The 7,305-nt window shown below is 46.0% G+C and overlaps 1 pseudogene; it reads left to right on the top strand.

Annotated features, from left to right (window-relative positions):
- The first annotated feature begins 6,959 nt into the window (after positions 1-6,959).
- LOC136637818 (5S ribosomal RNA) lies at positions 6,960-7,076 on the top strand (annotated as a pseudogene).
- The last annotated feature ends 229 nt before the right edge of the window (positions 7,077-7,305 follow it).

The raw sequence follows: 7,305 nt of genomic DNA, 5'->3' as shown, positions 1-7,305 counted from the left end.
AGTTTATGTGAAAGGGAGTCTGCATTGTTGATTCAAACTGCATACCCCTTTTTGCTGGCTCCTTCCTCTGAGTTAGAGGGGTGTAACCTTGTCACTGATGAGTTTTGCGCTCCAAAAATTGAAAAAGGATTCCCAACAACCATCAAGAGACCCTCTCCTGTCATTATCTCTCACTGATGACACACCAAGGGATCATGCTGGGCTATTAGTCAGTAATCATCCTAACAGGAGGAATGGGCAGCCAGCAGCTGTGGCAGCATAAAAAAAGGAGAAGTTCTCTAAACTCACAATGTTCAGAACATACTTTTTATTACCTTGTGGGTTTGTAGCATTGTTGACACAGTCATCCCACTCAACAAGATTTACTTTATCCTCCAACTTCATCTTGAAAGGCCATATTCTTAAGATTGAAAAATACATCCTTGTCCTGGGATAGCAATTTTTTTTTTTTTACTACTTATATCAAATTGCCAATTGAATTGCTTATTGCAATGAAGGCTATTCAACCTTGTGGAGTAAGAACACCTGGCAGTTCAGAACAACAGAAAACACATGCAAACCTGTCTGGAGTGTACCAAAGTTGCTATCTTTAGCTCTCTTTTCAGTTTTAAAACAGCATTATTCTCCCCTCTCCAAAAAAAAAACAAAAAACCCACCACATTATTTCCATGTTACAGTCCCATGGACAAGTGCACTCAACAGGTAACATGGATCCTGCTATTTCTCTTTGCTTATCAGCATCAAACTGCAGCTGGTAAGCTGGAAGCTGGGTGGCCATTATGCATGTTTCAGTGGCATCACAGGTCTTCTATCCCCACCGTTCCCAATGGTGGTAGGGTGAATTGGGCCAGGGAGTTGAGGGACAGTGAGGCAGCTTCGCTGGCTGGAGTCCAAGGCAGGATGGTGTGATGACACTGTCACATTAACCCCCTCCCCCCCCCACTTTATTGCATTACCCTAGACTCTGGAATGGCTCTGATTTGGAGCCAAACAGAGGAGCTGGTGAGCCCTTCAATGCTTCTCTTGCCTCTCCAAACACTCGGGCAGTGAGTGCTGCAACCCTCCCCCAGCAGAAAGCCCAGCAAATCTCTGGGGGTTGGAACAGGGCGTCCTGATCTGGCTACACCACTGCTTATTGAGAGTCCAGGGGCACACCCCTCAATGTCAATGTCTTGAGTTTTGTCTCATCATTCTTTGTCTACAACGTGCAGTGAATGAGTCAACTATTAAACCGGCCTGTTCATTAGGTGTGCATACCAAAGGCACAAATCCCTTTAGGGATTAAAAAAAAAAAAAAAAGGATGATTATTTGATTAGTGTTTATCCTGGGGCACTTCTTCCATCCTCAGCCCTGTGGAAACCAGTGGGAGAAAAGAGCTTCTCATTGAGAGTAGCAGGTTTCCAGCTTCTTTTTCACAGAGCTCACTGCTTTTCACAGTGTATGACACACAGCAGCTCCAAGTAAGTGTGTCTTATCATTGCATCTGCATGCCAGGAAAGGCTTTGTCAGCTAAATTTCCGCTTGTCATTCACACGGCCATTAAAAGCACAGGTGCCTTAGTGTAGAAAGACAGGCCCACTTTTAAAATATTAATTTTTAAAGCAAAACATGTGGCCTATTTCTACTTTTTTAAGTTCATTATTTTTATGGCTGTGGATATGATTTTTGGTATTATGTATCATTTTTTACTGGTTCTTGGACATACAAAAATGTCCAATAACATGCTACTGGTAAAACTGTCTACAGGTAAAACTCTCAGTTTGCACCACACCTCCTTGTTCATTCCCAATCTTGAATTTCCAAAACCATTTTCATTGTCTCCAATATCCATTGCCAAGAGCTTAGTGAGCTATTGAACTACCCTGCAGCTATGCACACTTGACCTGTTGTAATTTAAGTTCCAAGGCAGAAGTCACTTCCTTCCTTGGTCTTAACAGTCCAATTTCAGTTCTGAGCTACTAAATAAAAGAAAATTGGAAAACATGTAATTGATCTACTATTGGAATTCTGGGTTTAAACTTTAATGCCTAATCAATCGTTGAAGAACATCACTAATATTTTGCCTGGAGGATAATGAATATTAATTAGAGGGAAAATGTGAAAATGTACTTATTTGTTTTTTTAACATAAAGAATAATACACTGTAAAGCATTCTTTGTTCAGAAGAAAACTTTGGTCAGCTCGGAGACAATCTTGTCAATAATGCAACTTGACGATTAAGCTTGTGGGGGTAATGAAAGAACTCAAGCAAGCTCATGGCTCCGACTAATGTCCCCATGGCAACCAAAGGTTTCCATCAATAGGCTTTGATCTTGAATAGGAGACGGCCATGTCTAACTGCCACACACACTCCTACCAAACATGAGGTCAATACTTTCTTGTGGAAGCACTTCACAATATCTCCACCTTTGGCATAAATGTCTATGGGTCTTAATACTGGAAATCCCCATCTTTGATCAGAGTGAACAACCCCAGAATGGAGTAACTCCAGCATTACTCAGGCAGATTCCCTCGAAGTCTTCGGCATTAATATCAGTGTTATTTGAGCCACTGTTCTAAAGTACGTGCCAGAATGTTTTCATTAGAAACCTCTACTTTTCATAACACTCTAACTTGGCACTAAGATTTTGACTTGATATTTCGGCTTGAATGTTGGAAGAACTCTAAGGTTTAGTGCTGCTGCTCTTGATATAATAATCCTACTGAGTCCCTACTGGTGAAGATTTTTTTTTTTTCCTGGTTTGGTAAGTCACATTTATTTATGCTCTGATCACCACATTCTAAGGGCCGGCCCAGTCGTCTTGAGCTGTCAGAATTCATGTTCCAGCAGCGCACGGCCCTTTGTGGTGGTGGAAAAACTGGACCACTACCACATGCTTCCAGGCTGTTGTGGCAAATGGGCAGAGGTCTGGTGCACACTGCACCAGCTCTGGGAGGCTCTGCCATTGTTGGTAAGTTAGAGGTGGGAGTGGGAAGGGGGACAGTTGGGGGAGAAGTGGGTATATCGAGGGAAGGAGATGTGGATTCTGGTGACACCAGCATGTGCCAGGATCCTGTCTCTTCCTTTTGAAGCTGTCTCCTCCCTTTCTGCTCCTCAGACATACACTAGTAATATAACTGGTGTACGCCCAAGGAGATCCATAGGCCACAAGAATGCCTACAGAAATGTAAGGGGGAAAAGAATCTCTTATCTCTCCCAGGTCTTTTGATCACCCTACCATCACCACCAGTGGATGCACATGTGCCCCACTGGCTGCACCATCACCAATGGTGGGGGATAAGATTGTGCTGTGAGAATTCCAGCAAAATAACAGCTCCTCTGCACTCAGTAGTTTATAGTATATAGCCTTGGACGATGTCTCTAAAGCAAAGTCAGTGCTATAGAAATGATACAAACTAAAGCTATCAACTTTTCTCCGGCAGGTGGCCTGTTCTTTTAACAGCTGTATGTCAGGCAACTCTAACAGCCCTGTGAGATAGCCCAAGCTTAGTACAAGTCAAAATGGCCCCTGAAATGGTGCACAAATTGCACCCCACCACAACAGCCACTGCCACCTCCCCCACTCGGCTACTTAAGAGACGTCAGGCCTGCATGACCCTTAAGCTAACAATACTCTTTGCATTGGGTGGTGGACTGGGAGGAACAGAGGGGACAGCAAACCAATGCTTGTGCCTTCCTACTCTGCCACTAATGGAGTTGGCCTCCCAGTGGCCCTGTCCTCTGTATGGGCTCTTTATCAAAGCAGAGAATGTGGGGCACTCTGGGACCACATTTCTGGTTCCCTCACTTTGCTCCTTCCTCCACCAAGCTGTATAAAGGAACCCAATGGGAGAAAGCTACATGAGAAGAAGGCAGATGGCCTGAAAGGATTGCAGTGCAGCAATCCTACCTCCTTACCTGGCTTCTTCCCCCATGGTTCTTTAAGCAATGGAAAATGTGGTACATGCTAGGAAGTGCTCTACATTTATTTTATTTTTCACATTTTTATACCACCCTTCCTCCAAAGAGCTCAGGGCAGTGTACACAGCTCCTCCCCTCCTTTTGTCCTCACAACAACACTGTAAGGTAGGTGAGGCTGAGAGAAAGTGACTGGCCCAAGGTCACCCAGAAAAAGCTTCATGGCTGAGGGGAGATTTGAACCTGGATCTTCCAGGTCTGAGTCCACCTCCCTAACCACTACACCACCATGGCTCTCATTTCCCATTTAAGAGTCTGTGGGGAAGGTGCAAGATCACTGCTTCCACCGTGCATGTTCTTTAAGCAAAGCAGGAATTGTGGCCTGTGCCAGGAGCTTCTTTCTTGTTTTGATTCAAGAGCTCATGCAGAGGAATGAGCCAGGTAAGCTGTGCACACATTGGTGAAGAGGGTAGCACTGGCAGGGGAGCAGTGGCACTATTGGGATGTCTCAGGCAGCCCAACGGGTTCAGCTGTCCCTGAAGAAGATGCAATGCCATGTGGCAGTGTGTGAATATTCAGTGCCCACCCCCTGCCTCTGACCTTCAGCTCTAGTGCCAGCTCCCAGAAAACCCTGTTCTTCCTCTTGATCTCAACCAGGACAATGTGGAGGAAAGAGGCAGCATCACAGCTGAAGGGAAGGTGACAGGGCTTTGGATCATCACATGCTTTCCTAAGCAGCTGTATGTGGGTGAGGACTGTGAGGCAGTACTAGCAGCAGTGGCAGCAGCTTTGTTTTGCGCTGGAGGAGGAATTGTGCTGCTGCTGCCTTGATCCTCTTCCTGCTCACTCTCAGCAAACAGGAAGAGGATTTGAGAGCTGGCTGAAGTGGTTCATTGGGTGGCAGGCAGCAGTGGCGTAGCTAGATCATTTGATTTCTGGGGCCCATAAACTTTTGACACCCAGCCATACAACAAAATTAATTAATTAATTAATTATTTTTTTTTGCATTTTTATACCACCCATCCTCTAAGGAGCTCAGGGTGGTGTGCATGGTTCCTCCCCTACTTTTGTCCTCACAACAACCTTGTGAGGTAGGTGAGGCTGAGAGATAGTAATAGTAAGGATATGAAATGAATAATAATAATAATGGCCAGATAATAAATGCAGTGAATATTTCCCCACAAGAAGTGGATGAATGTCAGTGCCCTCCACTGCTATTGCTCCTTTGCACATAGTAATCAGCGACATGCTGCCCCTGCATCTGGAGGTTCAATGTAGCCATCATGGTTAATTACCACTGATAGACTATAGCAATAGCGGACCTGCCATTAAATGAAAGAAGCAAATGCCCCGGGTGCAGAGCCTCATGCATCTCTAGGACCGCGTGGAACCCTCTCTGAGGCTCCCGATGTGGTCGAAAACTGTCCTTCTGGTTTGCCAGAAGCACAGTTTAAAACATTGGGGAAGTTTCAGGAGGCTTCCCCAACATGTCCTGGAGTCGCGTGAGGCTCTGTGTGCTCCAGGTAAGGGGGGGTGGATGTGTGCACGGGGGGCAGTGGCATCCTGCAGGGTATGCCATCATGAACTTTGGCCCAGGCACAGGGTTTGGGAGGTCCACTAATGAACTATATTCCACTAGGGATGTTTAGAATCCACTTTAAAAGTCGTTTAAGCCAGTGACCAACAACACCCAACCTTTCCACCAGTGGCATCTCTAGGGTGTGGTAACTCATGGTGTCACCCCCATTAACTTTATTTATTTTACTATAGAACAGTACAGGTCAGCCAACCAATCAGTAACCAACAACAAGAAAAAAAAAACAGTGACCAACTTGATGACGCTCACCCAACTGAATAGGACTGTGGTTTTCAAACTCCTCAAGGAGTTTGAAAGCCGCAGTAAGTTCTTGCAGGGGTGGGGGGAAGACAGCGGCGCATTCCCCAGGATCATGCCACTCAGGGGGGCTGCAGGGGCTTGGGTACACTTACCAGAGCCACCTGCAGCCTCCTGGGGGTACAGGGAGCCCTGTGCAGCTGTCCACATGGCTCCCCGATGCTTTTAAAGTAAAAGTGGAGCGATCACACTCCACTTCCAGTTTAGCGGAAGCGGAAAGTGATTGCTCCACTTTCACCTGTGAAGCTTTGGAGAGCCCTGCGGACAGCCACGCAGGGCTCCCCGCACCCCTAGGAGGCTGCCGGAGGCTCTAGTAAGTGTACCCAAGCCCCTGCAGCCCCCCTGAGTGGCACGATCCTGGGGATCACACTGCTGCCTCCTTGCTGCCTCCTGGCTGCCCCAGCCCCTTAAGGGGAAACAGGCCAGGGCCCACAGGCTGGGGTGTCACGATACCCCAGTCTGAAAAGCCCTGGAATAGGAGTTCAAGTATTAGCTGTGAGACATGGAAAAAGGAGCTTACTTATAACAACATCTTATTGGTTCCATGCTGTGTCATGGTAACATCTCGTTAGCTCTCAGAACATCAGACTCATTGGTCAGTTTTGAATTAAGGAAATCTACCTTTTGTGACATAAAGCGGTTGTGTTTTTCTTTTCTGGTTATTTGGCTATAGCTTTTGATAGAACATAGATATTTCAATGTGGTTTGTTTCATTACATTCTGCATTAAATTACACATTGAATGATATATAATATGTTATTCCTAAAAACCACAATTTCCACAATTTTGGTCACCAGTGGTCACCAATTGTGGTCACCTGAGGGTGGCACCCGAGGTGGCCCACCCCACGCTAGCTACATCACAAGGTGTATACCCCCCTCTTCCATTCATTTCTCCCCCCTAACTCACCATTCAGAATGGCCACCTCAGTTGGCCTCATCACTAGGCCAGCCTGGAGGTATTCCATTAATGGAACCTCTCCTTTTGCTACACACCTTCCCATTAAAGCAATAAAAGTTATAATCTGCTGCAGGAAAGGCAAAGCTCTCTGCCACCTAAACCACTGGTGGGACCCCATAGTGTCCAGCCCAATAAGACTGCCCTGGTTGCTTCCCTCAATGACCTTCTCCTTCTCCATGGGATAATCTTGCACACAAGTTACATTTGCCAGCAACTGTTACCCTGCACATGCCCAATCTCATCTGATCTTGGAAGCTAAGCAGCATCAGGCCTGGTTAGTACTTAGATGGGAGACCGCCTGGGAATACTGGGTGCTGTAGGCTTATACCATAGTCTTTCGAGACTGAAGGTTGCCAACCAAGTTACATTTGCATACCTTATAAGTCACATATTGGTTGTGCATCTCCTAAGAGTCCTGGACTAATGAAGATATTCCTGACCCTTCCCCATAAGAAAATAGCCATGGGCAGGGGCTGAGAAATGTTAAGTGGTGCTTAGTGCTAAGTAATGTACATAAGATTGAAGGCTGAATGGCAGAGCTCAAGTTCCTCC

Source organism: Tiliqua scincoides, chromosome 1 (genome assembly GCF_035046505.1).
Source record: "Tiliqua scincoides isolate rTilSci1 chromosome 1, rTilSci1.hap2, whole genome shotgun sequence".
Lineage (NCBI taxonomy): Eukaryota > Metazoa > Chordata > Lepidosauria > Squamata > Scincidae > Tiliqua > Tiliqua scincoides.
This window is presented reverse-complemented; position numbering and strand designations above follow the sequence as displayed.